This window comes from Falco biarmicus, chromosome 8 (assembly GCF_023638135.1).
Source record: "Falco biarmicus isolate bFalBia1 chromosome 8, bFalBia1.pri, whole genome shotgun sequence".
NCBI lineage: Eukaryota > Metazoa > Chordata > Aves > Falconiformes > Falconidae > Falco > Falco biarmicus.
Window position 1 is genome coordinate 12,366,448 of NC_079295.1, and position 18,620 is coordinate 12,385,067.

At 41.3% G+C, this 18,620-nt stretch overlaps 1 protein-coding gene across 32 annotated transcripts in view; it reads right to left on the reverse strand.

Annotated features, from left to right (window-relative positions):
• MAP2 (microtubule associated protein 2) overlaps positions 1-18,620 on the reverse strand; it is a 235,605-nt gene that overhangs the window by 182,805 nt on the left and 34,180 nt on the right. For 30 of the 32 annotated variants that reach the window (XM_056349773.1, XM_056349752.1, XM_056349748.1 and 27 more), the window contains one exon: positions 4,541-4,596. The exons of the other annotated variants lie outside the window; for them this stretch is intronic. The gene's annotated coding sequence lies outside the window, so the exon portion shown is untranslated. The remainder of the gene's footprint in view (positions 1-4,540; positions 4,597-18,620) is intronic. 32 annotated transcript variants of the gene reach the window in all.

Below are 18,620 nucleotides of genomic sequence, written 5' to 3' on the forward strand. Positions count from 1 at the left end.
TGGAGTCTCAGACAACAAAAAACAAAGTAGCCCTGAAAAAGAGCACCTATTTCTGTATATTCATAATCTCAGGCTTGGAATTATTTGCAGTGAGTGGGATTTGGACATGTAGTCCGTACACCCAGATGGACCTAAAAGAGAACAAAAACAACAAGCCAGTTCTGCTGCTGTGCAATATTGACACGCTTATGCTTACTTCAGTAGAGCCATGCCAATTAGAAATCTGGTTCATCTGACTTAATACTGCAAGTATAGCTGGTTCAGAGTCATATGGGTGCCAGCTGGTTTGCCCTACACTACTGGAGAAAAGATATTACAGCCACAGCATTCATTTACCACCTCCCCCTTCATTTCCTCCCTGGCACAGGACCTATGGCAGACGGGCTTCCCTGGTGCCCATCCGACCCACAGGGTCCCAGGAAGGAAGGTGCCACATCATCACCCTTCTTACTTTTCCACCTACAAACACGGGGAATGTCACACCGGTCTGCAACATGTGCTCTCAGTCCACAAGACAGGGCTGGTTAACAGTGCAGTTTGACGGTCTCCATCCTGAACTGCTGGATGCAGCCCAGGACATGTGTTTTTCTAACTCCAGCATAGTGGCCAGACCACAGCCCTCCTGCCACCCATGGCTCACAACTGACCACCGAGCATGCAAGGCAGTATGCTGCACATCCCAGCAAAGTGCTGCTGCGGGCAAACACCAGGAGATCTCTAGATGGAGAAACTCTCCCTCTCTGCTTCACACTCTGGAATGCTCCTTACAAGAGTAGCACTTGGAACAACAATACAAGGAGCACTTCCAATCAGCTGGATTTTTTTTAATTTTTTTTTTTTCTTTTTGTTAAGTTCAAGTTCTCTGTGATTCCAATATGAACAGCCAAGGCTTGGCTCAGTCTAAACAGCTTCTGCCTCATGTGACTCTCTGTCTATGGTATTTAGATATGCCTTTAGATTTAAACCAAAGGATGTTGGATGTGATGTCAGCACCTTCAATGAGGAAGCAAGCCTGGCTTACTCTCATCTTTATTTTAGCACAAAGAGAAGCATATTACACAGGAAATCTGCAATAGAGAAAGGAGTGGGCCTAAAAATAACATCCTTGTTGTTTGGCCACGTGGACTGTCCTCACTCCCCTGTACAACACATGTGACATTGCCCTTCTCAGAAACCTCTGCTGTGGGAGTTGTTTGCATTGCTGAATCCCTTCACAGTTTTTGTTCCTAGTAGTAGAGTAGGAGAGAGTGGTAACGATGAGTATATGTGAGCAGCTCTGGAAAACAAGTTGAGGTACATAATCTTACACGGGGAATTAGAGAACCAGTACACCCTGGTGGAATGACACTTAGATTTCTCCAAGAAATCGGGTGCCTTATTACAATTGTTTATTTGCTATGTTATAGCAGACCACTTTTACAAAATAAATGGTCTGAAAGAGAAGCAATTTTAAAGACAGAAGCAAAAAAGACTCCATAAGTGATGATCACAGTTCTCATATCACTCTCAACAGGATAGAGGTAAATGCTCAGCTAGCTCTGTAGGGCTTGTAAGAACAACAGCTCACTCAGTTTCTTCATACCTCACACTATACAGAGAACAGAGGTGTCCAAATACCAAAAGCTTTTTCTAGATTCGATGGAAAGAGAGAGGTTCTCCAGGAAATGGCTCAACCACATGTGACCTTCACAGTCCTCCTGAGGTGCTAATCTACAGGCTCTGCTCTCTGCAGGACAGCAGGATGAGCACATGTCTTGCAAGCAGAAGCCACACACAAGGGCCTATGTTAAGCTTGGCAATGCAGGTCTTCAGGCTTTTGATAAAATTCTCTCAATTCTTTTTTTTTCATACCACACTGAAAAATACCGTGAATTAGTACAGATCTGGGAACTGTTTCCTACATGCACTTGTGACATTCCTGTGAAATACTCTGATAAAATTTAAAAACACGGTTTTCTTGTTTTTGTTGTTGGGTTGTTTGTTTTTTTTAATTCTCAGTAAAACACAACCATTATACTTACATTTCTTGTTTTGAGGATTTGTGTTTTCACACTTGCAGGGCAATAAAAATTAGGTAATATTTTGGTTCAATATGTGCCTGAGCTTGCAGAGACAGGCTTGAGACAAGTGGTCTTGCTTTCATTCCTTTGTGCAAGATACAGAACTGCTATGTAATGAGCAAGGAGGAGAGGGAAAGTGCTTTGGGGAAGTCCAGAAAGTGATGCAACAGAGCGAGACCAAGAAACAGGTGAAGAATTTTTCTGTGCCATTACATGGGTTGTGTACAAGGTTAAGAGAAGGTTATAAGGAAGGCTATCAAGAAAAGAAGGGAGAGCTGAACATTTAGTGTGCTGTGAAAAAGTAACATGATCTGAATGTATGTTAGATTCATGTAGGAGAAGAGGAAGAGAATGCTATCAGAGAGGAGAACAAGACTAACAAAATTCAAAAAGTTCAGTGTTTATTCAGTCCTGGTCCAGAGCTGCTCCTTCAGATTGTACTCACTGTCCGATCAGCCTACTAAAGTGAGACTTAGGCAACTGATTAATTACAAGATGGTTTTTTGCTCCCCATTTATGCAAGAACACTATTTCTCCACATGATAACCTGTATGCAGATCGAATACAGCTAAAAGTACCCATATGCTGTGTACCGGAAAAATTAGATTACTACTCACTTCTAAGAGCAGACAGGAGTTTACCTATCCCTTTCAGCTGACAGCTCACCAGCCTGCACTGGCTTTCCTGATTACACACATTACTGTTTGTGATGAGCTGTTGGTAAGAGGAGACAGCGTATGCAACACCTGCCATAAAGATTTCGGAAGCTCAGACTAGCACCACTGAATTAAAATGCAGAATGAACTCTCCTCGACTTCACTGTTACTTTTTGCAAAAAGCACCACCAAAACAGCTTCGTTGACACTTTAAGCTCAGATCCTCAAATCAGTCCCTCCCATTAGAGTTATTGGACTTGGCCTCATTACAGCTTTGAAAGACACTGCTCTTCCTGACTATTTAACTTTTTGCCTAATGAATCATGTTCAATGACACACAGAGGCTGGCAAGGAGCAGCTAGAAGAAGCATCTTGTACTCAAATCTTGTACTTGAAATCAAAGCTAGACCATTTCTTGCTGGACAAGGATTAATACCATCAGCAGGACCTTTGGCAGTTTCATTTCAAGTATGTTGACAACTGCAGGCTTGCTTATAAATTTTCACACCTCACCTGTTTCTCTCACCGCCTTCCACAAACACATGAGACAAGGCTTACGTGACTGTGGCAATTCTTTTTAGCAACCGGAAAATACAAACAGTATGTCTGCACTGCAGCCCATCACAGCTGTAATGCAGTATGTCAGAGCTGATGACAAACACTCCACTCTGAAATACCCAGCAAAGATAATGCTGCTCTGCACTGCAATACTGCTGGTCACTCTCCTGATGTACTCTGGACATGTACTCTAGAAAGATTCGTGCCTTCAGACTTAGGAAAAAACAGCTATGACCTCCAAGAGAGAAACAAGAGGCTGCAGTAAGAGCAGCAATGTTGTGGCCAGAAGAAACTGCCCCCAGCACACAGATGCAGGCAACCATGTCCCAGTTTTTACTCCATTCCCCACTCTAGAAAGAAGACAAGAACCAGCTCCAAAAGAGGAAAAAATAAAACTAACAAACAAAAACAATCAAAAAAAAACCCCAAAACAAAACCCATGACTTCACCATGGCTGTGCAGTGTCACCACATAAACCTGGTGCTTGAAAACTTCAAATAGCTGAGATCAGCATGTTTCTTGGCTCAAGAGGAATGACTTAATAATTGTACTTGCAACAACTACTGGATAAAGTGAAAGTGGTATTTGTCAGTTCTCCATGTTTTTTTTTCTTGAACCCTCCTCCCAACAGATAATGCCAGGGTGCAGTGGGAAATCCAGGGATCAGCGTTTCTTTGCATCTGTGCTGCATTGCGAATTTGTGCATTCTGTAAACAATCTCAATAAAACATTTCAATAAGGCAGAGCAACAAACCCTCAGACAAGGTGGATGTGGTGACTGATAGACAAATAATCAGCACATGTTGCAGAGAACATTCTTGGCAACCATGAACCCTAAATTTGAAGTGTGAAAAGAGAAAAATGCCATGTCATAGATTCAGCTTGCAGTACTTGTACTCAGCAGCATCAGCTTTTGGATAGCTCAACTTGTAATGCCAGCAGGATATTTCCTACAGAAAACCAGACACCTGCACAAAAATTTGGCAAAAATCCTAACGTGTTTTTATTTTCACTTAAGTTTCCACCTCTATGCCATCAACACCTTCACTGTACAGCCCAGGAAATGCATGCGTTCTTTGTTTAAAACACGATCCAAATACATAACACACATACACGCAGGCAGGAGGAATCCTGTCAAACTATTTGGTTTTGTTTGAACAAGCCACAGAGATTTATTAGGCAATCCATCCTAGTAAAGTCAAAACGTACAGCATTTCCAGCTCTCTGGAATGACTGACACGAGGCCAACAAAACCAGAAAACCCACCTTTTGGTGTAGTCCCGTTGTCAGTCACAGGATATTTTAGTTCAGGTTTATACAATCTGAAAGAAAGTAAAAGCTCTCAGTTAGTGGCAGCTATTAAAGGGAAAATGCTCTCATTTTATTAAATGAATTACTCATGAATTGCAACATGTGATTAACAAAATACCCCTTTTCTCTGCTTTTGGTAACATGTGCGAAGTTATACCAGGCTTTCCTTTCCAGTGACTAGAACCTCTCCTGCCATCATAGCTTACGTCCTGTCATATGCACCAGACCACATCCCATCAAAGATCTTGGGCCTTTAGAACGCCTACTCTTATATACAGTGGAAATCCACAGAAAAGCAGATTCTACTGAAACACAGGCTACACTGATGGTTTCTGTTAGGATCAGAGTTTCACAGAAACAACTAAATTTCTCCTTCCTTTACAAAAAGATCGGCAGGCAGAAGACCTTGCATGTATCTAGATTCACTGGGGATGGTTCTCCAAGAATTACAAAAGACGGTAACAGCAACAACCAAATGTACAAGGAGCCAACAAAAAAGAGTGTAGACAATACACTTTATTTACCAAAAGTTTCCTTGTTTCCAGGAATCCCAGTTATATCACACAGTAAAAAATCATGCATTTACAAGCTGTGGACCAGACTGATGTGATCTACGAATCGAAGATCATCTAATAGAGGATCATGAACCACAGAAAAGCTGCAACATGGAAGTGCTGCTGAGCAGTCACAGAGGAGAACTCTCTCTGGTGCTACCGCCATTTATTGTATGACCTTGGGCAGTTCCTTAACTACTTTGTGCTCTGGTTACTACCATATCATACAATAAGTATAATATCATCACAACAGCATAAATGAGGATTAATTACTGCTTTGCAAATCCTGGGAAACGCTGGGCAGGGAAGAAGCACCTATAAAGTGCAAAGTGTTGGTATTTACGAATTGCATTGGATTGCCCAAGAAGAAGGGAAAACAGACTTCTCTTCCTAGCTTCAAGCCAACAGCCAAACAGACCATTTTCCAGTACTACTACCCTTAATCAGCATGTGCTCTACCTGCAGAATTAACTTCTGCCAGAAGTTGTGAGTAACAAAAATCACAGCTGAACAAAGCTATATAAGATATTCACTGCTTGACAAGGGAAGAGTGGGGAGAAGATAAACGCTAGCAAGAATAAAAGCACTTTCTACTTTTAGTCAACTTTGCTATGTCTCACTGTACCCATGAGCATAGGGATGGCCGCTGAAAGCAATGGGAGTCTTGTCTCTGACTTTATCAGACTTAGAAATGAAGCGCTTCATTTCACAGAAAGCTGGTGAAGGGCAGATTCAGTGGCTTGTCAAAGTTAACAAGAGTCATTGGCTGAATCATGAGCAGAAAGAAAGAAGACCCATCCCTACCTCCTTCCTTTAAGCATGGGGCAACTCTCTGAAAGCACAAAAAGATTAACTCTAAGACTAAGTCGGTAAAAAGACTAAGTCCCCCCAATACCAGAAAATGAGAAGTCAGTTCTTACAATATGCTGGCCAGGCGTGGTACCTATTATCTTCAGTTAATTCCATATGTCTGAGAAGGAAATCAGCTTAAAGCTGGTTAGACTTGCTAAAAGAGATTTGTCTAAAGCCCCACCCCCAGGTGCGGTGTCATGCACCAGAGATCTGGCATTCTTTAAGAAGATGCTACTGTCCAGACACTGTTGATAATGGTCAGCAAAACACAACCACCTAACAACTAATACATAACATTCCCCTCTTGAGTAGAACCCCATTCAGAACCTGCTAATCTCCAAGGAGCTCCCAGTCCATCTCCAAAGCAAGAGATGAGGACAGCCAGTATTGGCAGGATCCCTTTTATAAAGCTTCTGATGAGCATATGATGGACAAGCACACAACCCTGGCACCTCCAGCAAGCAGAACTTCCAGAATCTTTAAGGCCTGGCCCACAATGTTTATTCCTTGGGAGACTCTACATATCCTAGTATCTTGGGTCACGACAAAAGGAAAACAGACTTGTTGCTAGCAATATAATATGGCTGTGAAACATCAATCTGACACCTATTTACTTTTTCTGCTACAGTTACACTCAGTTGACTCTGCTTTAGAAGCCTCAGAATTTTCAAAATCACAGCCCTGGCTCACGGAGCCTGTGGTGAACACCCAGGAGCCATTTAGGAAAAGATCACTAATAAATAAAGTACCATGCCTGCTGCTTGACTCAGAGAAAACACAATTTGCACTGATATATGTTGGCATTTTGTCTTCTGAATACTTGTTGGTTAATAAAATCAGGAGCTGTTATTAAAGAACATGCCCATGTTGAATAATTTATCTACCCCTTTCTTGTAACTATAGTGGCATTTGCTAACGCTATCAGCATTTATGTGAAGCCAGTGTTCCCGCAAGGAGTCACACTGACAGATCTGGTTAGCAATGTCCTTCACCAACAGCTTTCCAATAACATGCATTAGGAAAATACAGCTGTCCAGTAATTCCAATCTTTCAGCCTACACCAGCCTCAAGAGAGGGGCACATGCTGTGAAGACAGCTGTACTTACCCGAAATAGCCACTGGCATAGTGGACACATCAAGATGTTCTAACACCCTGGGTACGTTTCATTTCAAAACATGGAGTCGGTTTGGCTAAAAGGAAGAAACTTCGAAAATCTGAAGGCAGGAGATGCATTAGGTAATGGTGATCACGAAGTGACAACACCAACTATTCAAATGGAAGGAATGAGTGCAGCAGACTAAGGACAGTAAGTCTCAAATAAAAAAATAAAAAATTTCAAGCAACCCTGCACAGGTCTGTAGGGCTTCATGGGAGGCTACAAGTGCTGGAGATGGAATAAAGATACAAAGATTAACTTTGCTTTGGCAAAAGAAAGATGGGAAATTAAGTAACTACAGTACTGACCAAAACAGAGACACATGTTTAAAGAATATTAAGAAGAGACTCGAGCAAGCAAGCCAGTGGAAACAGATGACATTAAACTACAATTCCTTTATTATGTAAAAAAAAAAAAAAAAACCAAAAAAAAAAAAACACAGCCCAAAACAAAAAACGCACACACTAATGGATAAAACCACTGACACTGTGAACTCATGGGAGATGAGGGAAGCCCTAAAGCTCTGCCCAAAGGCAAGCACAGAGCTACCATTAAAAGGAAAGAGGATGATGACCACACAGGGAACTAGAGACCTGTCAGACTAACTCAGATTGCTGAATCAAATTGTTAATTGATTATAAATACCCAAAAGATGGTTAGATGATCAAAATCAGCAAATCTGCTTCTGTGAAGAGCCAACCAAGATCTATCTAATCTTAATCTGGTCTAATCTAGTTTTCTGTTACAGTATGCATATTTACTGGAAAAGGGACAGCACAGACATACTATACTCTTCAGTGGTTTGAACTGAGTTCTCAGAGGTGTCAGCCTTAGGCTCCCTTCTTCACAGTATTTTGTGTGACTAGCCAAAAGAAAGCACTGAACCAGGAGAGTTTACAAGTATTTCCTTAGGTCCAAAATTGATGCCATCAAACTCAGTGCTGTAGCAGTGCTGCTGCAGAGGCAGCAAGAAGAAACGTTTCAGCACACAGCTTCATCCACCAACATCTTAGCTGAAGCCCAGCAGGCTGAGCCCAGATACATGAGTTTGCACAGGAGGAGCTGGCGTGCAAACCCACATTCCTCTCTGCTGTGATGACTCTAAGGTGGAGGCCAGTCACACCCCACAGAAAAGTGAAATGAACAACTGGATATTCAGCTTCCACAGTCAGATTTTCCAGAGCTCTTCTGTCAGATCCATCAACCTAGTACTGTTAACTGCTGTCTGCAACACAGACATGCCTTAACACAGAAGATAATCCTCCAAAGTATAAAGCTAGCAGTTGTTCAACATGTCTGAAAGACTTGCAAAGGAGATTTAAGATAATCTAACTAAATTAGGAACCTACTGAAGCTGTACACCACCTTCACTGGACAGTCAAAAATATCTAGGTAAACAGGACAGGCATATCTCAGGGAACCTGCCTCCACAACCAAGGTCTGCCTCGTATCCCTCGCAATTCTTTCCTTTTGTGGCATTTACCTTTCTTTGATCCATCCACTGCAAATAATGGACAGTCCAAGATTTTTTGGTTGTTTGCCTGCCTGCATGTGATGAAGTTGAGCAGCAGGAGCTGTATATGTATTCTGAAGGCCTCATTCCTGAAAATACACTAGGCTAATACTCATTTTGAACTGAGTTTCATATTTAAAGCCTATTGCAGCAGCACACTACGAGCTGACTGTGTGAAGGAAGAACAAATTAATCTTCTGTTTCTTTAAAAAGCAAAAAAATTCCAAGTCCACTTTATCTCTAACTGGAGTAAGACCGTTCCTCATCTGCTATGGTACTTCTGATAGCTTCTGTTACCACATCTCATGAAATGAAAAGTTTAATCAATTCTAAAAACCCCAGAACATTTTAGATTGTTTACATATGAAAAGTGATCTATAAGAGCTGAAGAGGGAGTAATGTAACAGATCTGTGGGGCATCTTCCCTGCTGTGCAAAAAAAGGAGCAGATACACAGTCAGTATCGTTAATGGAAGCTGAGAGCCTAGTTTCCCAGGAGCTATATGGAGCACATACCCTTTCACCTTTAATCTCCCAGTTTCAAGAACAGGAATTCACTCCAAAAGTACGTTGTGTGCTCTTGGTACTTCTGCAGTGACAGAACCTCAAAGTTCTGTGTTGTTCTTTTACTGATCCTGTTATCCTTTTGCCATTTTTTAATGCTTAAACACATTTTCAAAGGTGCAACTCAACACACTGCAAGGGTACCAACAGTGCAGAAACAACAAAAAAAAAATTACTTTCAAGAGCAATCAGTTTTGGTCTAACACTGCTCCCATTCAAGCAAATTCTTTATCCTCTCATGACAAGGCAATTCTGTTAGCATGAACGTGCAAATTCTGAATTGCTTCCTATTCTCATTCATAGGCAACGTCTTCCTCATAGCAATTCTGATTTACAGGAAGTTTATCTAGGACCTACAAATTAAATTACATTCATTTATTACCTGCTTAGGCAATTTCAATTTATTGGCATCAACACTGTAAGAGAGAACACGGTTGGAAGCTTCCTGCAAGGAAAGAATTGCCTGAAACTTTTTTCTTCTTCTGTAAGATTTCACAAAATCATTGAGGTTGCAAAAAAATCTTTGAGACCAACAAGTTCAAATGTTAATCCAGCACTGCCAAGTCCACCTCTAGACCATGTCCACATCTATGTATTTTTAAAACAACTCCAGGGATGGTGATTCCACCAACTCCCTGGGAAGCCTGTTCCAATGCTTTACCACCCTTTCAGTGAAGAATTTTTTCTTAATATCCAATATAAACCTCCCCTGGCACAACTCGAGGCTGTTTCCTCTTGTCTCATCACTAGTTATGGGAGAAGAAACCGACCCCCACCTGCTTACAGGCTCCTGTCAGGTTGTTTTAGAGAGTGATTAGATGTGTCCTCCTCAAGTCTCCTGCTCTCCAGACTAAACACCCGCAGTTCCCTCAGCCGCTCCCCATACGACTTGTGCTCCAGACCCCCAGCTCCACTGCCCTTCTCTGGACACGCTCCAGCACCTCTGTGTCCCTAATGAAGTGAGGGGCCCAAACCTGAACACAGCATCCAAGGTGAAATTTCATACTGAAAAGCCTGACTCCTAGTTAGGACAGATGAGCACAGCTCTACCAAAATTCCAGGGAATGCCACTGATTCATAGTAGCTAAGGACCCATCTTAGATACATATCTTGAGGAACCACAATGTGAATTGTTCCTTTCTCTGTAGTGATGAAAAGACGCTTGAAAAGTATCTTTCTTTGCTTTCTTCTGCTGCCAGAGAATCTTTATGTTCCTATTCTCTCCCTAAAGCAAATCCTTGAGTGTTACTCCTGTAAAACATCTGGTCCTGAGCCCACAAAGTCAATCAGAGCTTCACCACTGACCACTACTTGCCAGCCACATTACCACAGTCAGCCCTGCCAACCACAACTTTTCATTAGGAAGCATTCAATGAACAGTGTTCCCTGTCTTACAGGGTCCTATTTTAATGTCCAAACACCTCTCAGTCCACAGCCTTCACCTTCCAGATTCTTCTAAATACGGCAAAAGATTAGTTATCCCAATACGGAAGGATAACTGAGGCACAGAGAGATTAAGCTATTTACTGCAAGTTCCCAAGAAAATCTTTGAAAACAGACACAGACCTCAGTTCAGATTACATCTGTCACACAGCCGCAGCTGATGCTAAGGGTACTTATTAAACAGGCTCACAGCAGCTATACTACTTTGAAAAGTTCATAAGCAGCCCTACTCAAGGGTTAATAGTTGATGAAAAACTCTTCAACAACCACCATAGGCAGCTTCCTTTCAGCAACCAGCAAATCAAAGAAAAATACAATGCACAGCTTCAACAATATGGAGAAGAAAAACACACCAGCCAAATGACACTAATTTCTAAAAATCAAGTTCAATTTAAGGTATTCATATCAGAAATCAATGAGAGTGCTTCTGGAGCTTCTAAGTGTCACACACATAAAGGATCACTTTAGAGAGGCATATTTCTCAATTAGATAACAAATCAATTCAATTTGTGGTGGTAACCTTGAAGATCAGAAACTTTCAAATGGGCTGATTTGAAAATATGAATCTTGAATAATCTAAAAAGACTGCCATTCTAGATAAGTAAAAAAAAAAAAAGTTAAGAAGTTAAAGAATTAACTTTCCTGAGGTTTTAATTATAAGATCACAGTGTCTTTCCACAGGACCTGCTCCTCACTCTTACAGAAATTAAAGCTACTCCAGGGATGAAGCAAAGGAGGTATCTGTGGGACAGCTCACTCTGACACCAAAACTCAAAGGCACATAATAAAAAAAGGACTGAGGATGGGGAAAGAAGTGTGCAGGTGTGAGAAGGATGGCCTCAGAGTCAAAGCAGGTTGTCTTAGATAACTGTTTTTCCCAGCCTCTGTCCAGGGTCTGGTGTCCTGCCTGCATCTCCGTGCCCAAACTGTTCACACAGGGCCAGAGCAGAGTGCTGATGAATTCACAGTGAACCTCTACAGCTTTCACTGGACACCTCCAAGTAGGGTTACTTGGACCTTAAAAGTTTGTTCCACCTCTACAGCGGGAGTGCATGTCTACTTCACTGCAGGGTTCTGAAATACAAAATTCCTAACCATGTGACACAGCAAGATAATATACGACTGACTGATACAGAAAAGGCAGTATTTTCAGAACAGTCTTATACAGTTTGCAGAAAACAAAAAGAATGAAGACATGCACTGAAAATACAGGAGAAAAATGAAGACACTGAGCGGCTGTTCCCAAATGGAGCAACATCCATACCATGCACTTAATGAGGCAGGAGTTCTGTGGAAACAAGTAATAATGTGATCCCATAATTAAAGACTGCTTTATAATACATATGCAGAAGGCTGCCACAAAGAGTGCACAAACAGCCTTTATTCCGGTATTTCCTGAAATGAGCCATTTGACTCAGCAATGTTAAAAGGTTCCTTTAACAGCTTTTTCGGTCTGTGATACATCATCTAGATGTAACTGAGGTCAAGTACATTACAGATCTGAGTAACATTTTGTGCTGCAACATGACAAAAGAGGCACTGTCTGAGCTGCAAGAGCTGACTAGCACTCAATCTATTCCTACAGCCATACCAGAAACACATGTGGAAGCCTACAGAACTCTGAATTCATTAAAAATAGGTTTTAATTAGGTTTTTATTATTGTTATTATGAATAAAATATAAAAATACTGCCTTGGGTGGCCTCCTAGTCCCTGTATGAATGACAGTGGCATCATAGAAACAGCACATTAACAACACTACCCAGTCTAAAGGTTAATTGGGGAAGACAAGGACACGTAGCAGGACTTTCTAGGTGCCTCACCCACAGACCTCAGTCACAAGTAACAATGGCAAACTCATTCAAGTCTGTCTTAGAAATTCCATTTTTTGCAGATTTATTAACTTCTAATTAGCAGGCACAAGGATCACTAACTTTAAGTAACTCTTCCTTGGGAAGTGACATGGTCTCTCTTGTATTTGTATTTCAGTCAAAATAGAACAAACTTTTTCCTTTATTAAAAGGGCTGACACTCAGTAACATAATTAATGAGTAGCTTTAAATGTGATCTTTTAAAACCCTGTACTCAGGATCAGAACACTGTTTGTAATTATAGGTGCTGAGCAAAGAGCTTGTCTTGGTACATTTCAAAACACTACATATATAATTCATCTCCAGCTTTTTTTCAAGGCAGAGATTTTCAAAGGTTCAAGGGGCTTTCAGAATGGAGGCGTTTGATTTAACAGGGGCTGGTCACTCAAAGCAGATACTCAGAAAACTGTTCCAACAGCCCTAAGGTGACCACTGTGGCAACTATTCTTATGAGCAAAAAAGGAAATGGCTCTGACACAGCAAGCTGTGATTCTTGAAAGTAGTCCTTAATCATGCAAGCAGCCCTGCTAACCTCAGTGGGTCCCACCACATAACTGTTTCTACAACCGAGACATACAGAGCACAGGATTCAAGGTATCCCATGCAACATTTCTGCTGACACTTTTTGATTCTGGAATAGCCTCTTTGACAGCATATTTTTTCAAAAGATACAAGGAAAGCACCTGGGAGCAAGCAAGTACAGCTGCAGCAGTAAATAAATTAGAATACACTTGTCGAAACTCTAAACCATGTGTTGATTTGAGATAGAGAAGGTGTCTGACAGGGCATGCAATGTTAACCTCACTACACAGGCAGAGGCCACTTGAAATAACTATATTCAGGACCCACATCAAAGGGAGCAGAGGGTTTGCGATAGCTGCACAGGTTCAGGTCCTGAATATTTGGGCGTGCATGTATGTGTCCATATGTATATATACACACAGAGTAATTTCAGAAACTTTTTTTTTTTTTTTAAGGAGAGATTGGAAAGAAAAGCACATGGAAAATGAAAGGCAGCCAGGAAACAAACATCTGAAAATCAAAACTATTGAAAATTAACATTCAATTCAATTATAGTAGGTTCTGCAAGTATTTTCTGTGCACTGGCTCCTACAAGCACAAGACTGCCACTGCATCAGTATAACCATTTCTGCTCTGTGAGGTCAAACCAAGAGCACACCTGACTTAAGCCTTCATGCCGTGTCAATTTATACCTGCAAAGCATGTAACCATGGTCCCACTTTTAAAGAGTTTAATCTTTTTTTAATCCTGCATGACAGTTAACTCTGACACTGAGTCCTTCTGCAGTGGCTGTACTGCACACTCAGGATAATGCCTTGTGCTGGCTGCCAAAGACTGAATCAAGCTAATCAGCAGTGTGCTGTTGCATGCTGATGTTGACACTTCAAGGAATCACAAAATATTCAGTTCAACTCATTAATCCTTTAATGCTGCTTCCCATCAATCACAGAGTTCACTGTAATTGCAGGTTTCGAAAAGCACCAATAAGATCACTAACAGAGCAATGCAGAGGACAGCACAATAACAAAAGGACCTCAGATGCCAAATCATTTCCATGGAAAGCCTGTACTAACAGCTGCGATCTCCTCATACGCATCAATGTCAAACCATAGATGGAATTACCTGTATGTGGTCCACAGAGGTATAGTAAGCCAGAAGCTGCAAGAGAACACCGCAAGCATAAATCACTTCTTAGGTGCAATACCAATCCCTAAATTTAGGTACAGGCACCTAAAACTACAAATGTTCACTCCAGAAACTTCACTGCTGACCATTCAGCCGCTGGACATTTGAGACAGGGACCAAGTTCCACTGCTCACTTGTGAACCTCTGACCAACAGCCCACTTGAACCCTGCTAAACAGACCCCGCAACATATGGGAGTTGGGGGAAACTTGACTTAATGACTGCAGTCTCGCTGCACCCTTCCATACATGCAGCTAGTTTTTCTCTGTTATACAGTAAGCATACAATTCTTCAGAAAAGAATCTGCTCTTACTGGTAAGTCCCATCATCCAATTTTCAGTTTCTGTCTGCACTATACTGGCTTTATGGTTTAGGCTTTCTCTCCCTTTCACCCCTCCCTATTTACTGTGCAGCTTTTTGCAGTCTCTCAGCAATGCAGACAAATCACTTCCTACTGTCATCCTTAGATCACTCTTCTCGAGTAACATCATTGAGACAAATACTGGCTTTTGGTAGCTGGACACCTTTAGCCAAGGCAAGTTAAGGCAGACACTCCAGCAAGAATCTTTAGGGTGCCAATTTATTTGAAAACTATATAGAATGAGTAAGTGTATGCTCTTCTGTCCAGGTCTCAGGATTTTTCTCATCTCCTCCCCTCATGTGTTAAGAGTGGCATCTTACCCATACACATTGACCCAAGGAATACTGTAGAATATGTGGCCCCAGCATAACATTATGGAATGTATCAGGAAACACATGTACTGCCAGGTAACCCTGATACAGGTGTTCACCACTTAAGTGTTTAAAATCAGCTGTCTTTGGTTAGGATACTCAGCACTCAAGTACCTGTTGTCAGCCACCTAGACAAACTACACTGTTCTGGAATTTCTCCCTCAGGTTTCAATCCTCAGCAGGTTGCTCTACAAATACAACACCTTCCCCTCTTATTTTCCCAGTATCTGCTCGCAATCCTCAAGTACCTTTCCACTACAGCACTTAGCCATAGCAATGTGCTGGTGCAAGGCCAACTACTATCACCCTTGTCGGCACTTTTTTCTACAGCTTCCAGAAGTCCTGAGGACCATGTAAGCCAAGTGCTGTAACAGCAGAGGGGTACCGTCATCGCCACCAAACAGGTAAGGCACATGATCTGCTGTTTTGTTCCTTGCAAACCCCATGATTTCTCTTCTCTTCTCTGCTTAGCACTGACATCTCATCTCAACTGTTCCACCTTATGAAGCATGAGATACAAACACCCAGAGTTCAATACAAAAATTACTTTCCCCATCAGCTGACTGCAACGAAGTCCTGCCATCTGTGGCCCTCAGGCAGACATGGGATGTGGGAACTTGAGAGGCAAAATAGCTGTGCTAAAGCCCTACAGATAACACTGCACGACCATAATTACCCACACAGGACTCTTCTGCACTTGACCATGGAAGAAAGAGCATTCAATAGATCAAATTACCAAGCAACAATCAGCAAACATCACTCAAGTCAAATGCAATGGTGGTTACATACGCGGGTACATTGAGTTGATGATGGCTTTTAAGGCTACAGCCTATTCTGCACTGCCCCCAGCTAAAAGGCAAATATGCCAGCAGCGACGGTAATTGAACCAAAGAACCAGATAATTCTGCCCTAAGGAAACAACACTCGGTAAAGGTTGAATCAAAAGTCAGACCATAGCTGGTAAGAGAAAACTTCAGCACCTGCTGTCACCTGCAAGTCACTTCAGCACTGTGAATAGATCCTGTCAGGCACACACGATGCACCTGGCCCAGGCACAGCAGAGGAAGCCATCAGGATAGCGTGGCAGGCCTAACGTTCTGCAGAATGCAGCATTACTGCCGGCAAACCCAACGACCGACCACACATTCAGCACAGAAGACTTGGTCGTGTGGTCACAGCCTGTATATTTTGCCTCATTCTCATTTTCTCAGCAAGTACTATGCCTTAAGACAAGGCACAGAACCAAAGCACAACTTCCCAACTGAGACCCTAAATCAAAAATTAAACAAGGTAAATGAAACAAAGAGAATACACCTCGCCATCCCCATCAGTGAACACTGTTTTCACTTTTCCTTTTCTTGAAGGATAAGAGATGGGTAAATAAATAATAATAAAAAAAAGTCAATGGTTGCTGGAGGCTTTATTAATTTCCACTTGTTTTATCTTTACAGGAAAATCACTCTCACCATCTTACCCGGTGTTAACTCTGATGATATGAACTGACAGCTTTGCTTTCATAATTCATACTTGTCCAGGACAGCAGTTCTGGTTCCTATCCAACACTTAGGATATTAGGATATTCAGCTATATATTCTATCCCTGTCAATCTCTGAATCAACTGAATTACTCAGTAATCTGCTACAAGGATTTCTTTAGAGAAGATCTGCCAAACATGGCATATATGGAATCCATTTAAGTAAAGGATTTATTTTCTTGTCAGATTAGAAAATAAACCGATAAAAATTTATCAATGCATATAAATATCTTGAAGGCAAGTGTCAAAAGGATGGGGCCAGGCTCTTTTCAGTGGTGCCCAGCGGCAGGACAAGGGGCAACGGGCACAAACTGCATCACAAGAAGTTCCATCTGAATGTGAGGAAGCACTTCTTTACCCTGAGGGTGACAGAGCGCTGGGACAGGCTGCCCAGAGAGGCTGTGGGGTCTGCTTCTCTGGAGACGTCCAAAACCTGCCCAGACATGACTGTGCAAGGTGTTCTAGGTGAACCTGCTTTAGCAGGAGGTTGGACTGGATGATCTCCAGAGGTTCCTTCCAGCCCTGACCATTCTGTGATTCTGTGAAAATTACTCTTGCTTTCCAAGAAAATGGATGTGTTAAACCAATTCTTTAGATTTGTCTGCTTTAGGGTAGAAATTTTTAAAAACAGTACCATCTGGACAGACGACAGAATGCAAATTCCTAATAATCTTTCAAAAGAAGCGTGCCTTCAAATATTCAGTTCCTTTTGAAGGTAACAGGACCCACAGTACTAGTTATACTCAAAGTAAGACCTAGAACTGGGGATTATAAACCATATTCTTTGACCACTCTTAATTCATCAAGCAAAATCTAAGAGATTTCTGCAACAGAGGAGGAAAAAGCTAAATCTTGCTGCACAGAATGGACCTTTTCCTTGCACGTATCTAGTTTGGATACTCTGCAAGCAACCCACTGAGGAGGTGATACATACATATACACACTGACACACCTCAAAATACAGTTCTGGCTACTTCTCTGAAGAACCACAAGCTGGATATCCTCCCTGCTCCTCCCTTCCCAGATGCCTGGAAAATCTTGTGGATTTACAAAAGCAAGACCATAACCATCCTGCTATACACAGAGCAGCTGCTTTTGGATGATTACCAAATACATCTTTACTCAGGCCAGGGAAAAATGTCCCAAATCCCAGTGTGGGGGCCTTTTCAATTTTTCTTCAAATACAATAGTTTAAAGTTCATCAAAATGGCAGTCTTCCAATTAAAAAAATATTATTGACTGAGTGGTGTTGGTAATAGTTAATAGTTATTAAGGTATTTAACACAACAAAAAGTGTCATTGGATTTCTTCTCATTGCAAATATGTCACCATGAGCTTCCACAGCCTTGCCCATCTACTAAAGATGATGCTCCATGACAAAGAGCAAGACTTTCATATTACCCAGTACTGCAGGAAAGCATACACACATGAATTATGCTTTATAACAGGAAGAGGAGAAGCCTGTAAATTGAATGTGCAATTTCCAAAAGACAGATTATATTTAACATTAAACATTTAGACAACAGCTAAGGAAGAATAACTGGAGTAACAGGAATGCTCATTCAAAACTGTGCTACAAGGGGAAATAAAGAATTTTCATATGACTATCTGTTTGACAATAATATAACCTCCAATATTGTTTTCCAGCAATATACAGGAAAAAATGCATAATTCCATTCATTATTATATTAAAAACATCTGTGCTTGCAAATGTCCTTGGGAAAAGGTGCACAACATACTCCTCCTTCTGCAAAGGCCATGGGGAAAAAGAAAATTAAGTATCTCGGTATTTTCTTCATCGCTGTCATGCTGTAACCAAGAAGGCTAATTAATGGGGTGCCTCAGCAGCAGTCAAAAAAGGTATTTTTTTTTGTTGTTGTTCTTCAGAGTAGGCTTACTGCATTTTTACTCATTTAAAACATTCAAGCAAATACAAGAGGATGAATTTTTTTTATATAAATCTAGTTTTAAAAAGCAACCATGAGAACACAGTCTTTTTCAATTATGTCTTGTCTTCAGAGTACAACAGGTAAAGTCTTGGAAAAATTTATTACTCAGACAAAACCAGCAAAAAGCTTTCCATTTTGCCTCAAGTCTCCTTAATTTTTGGG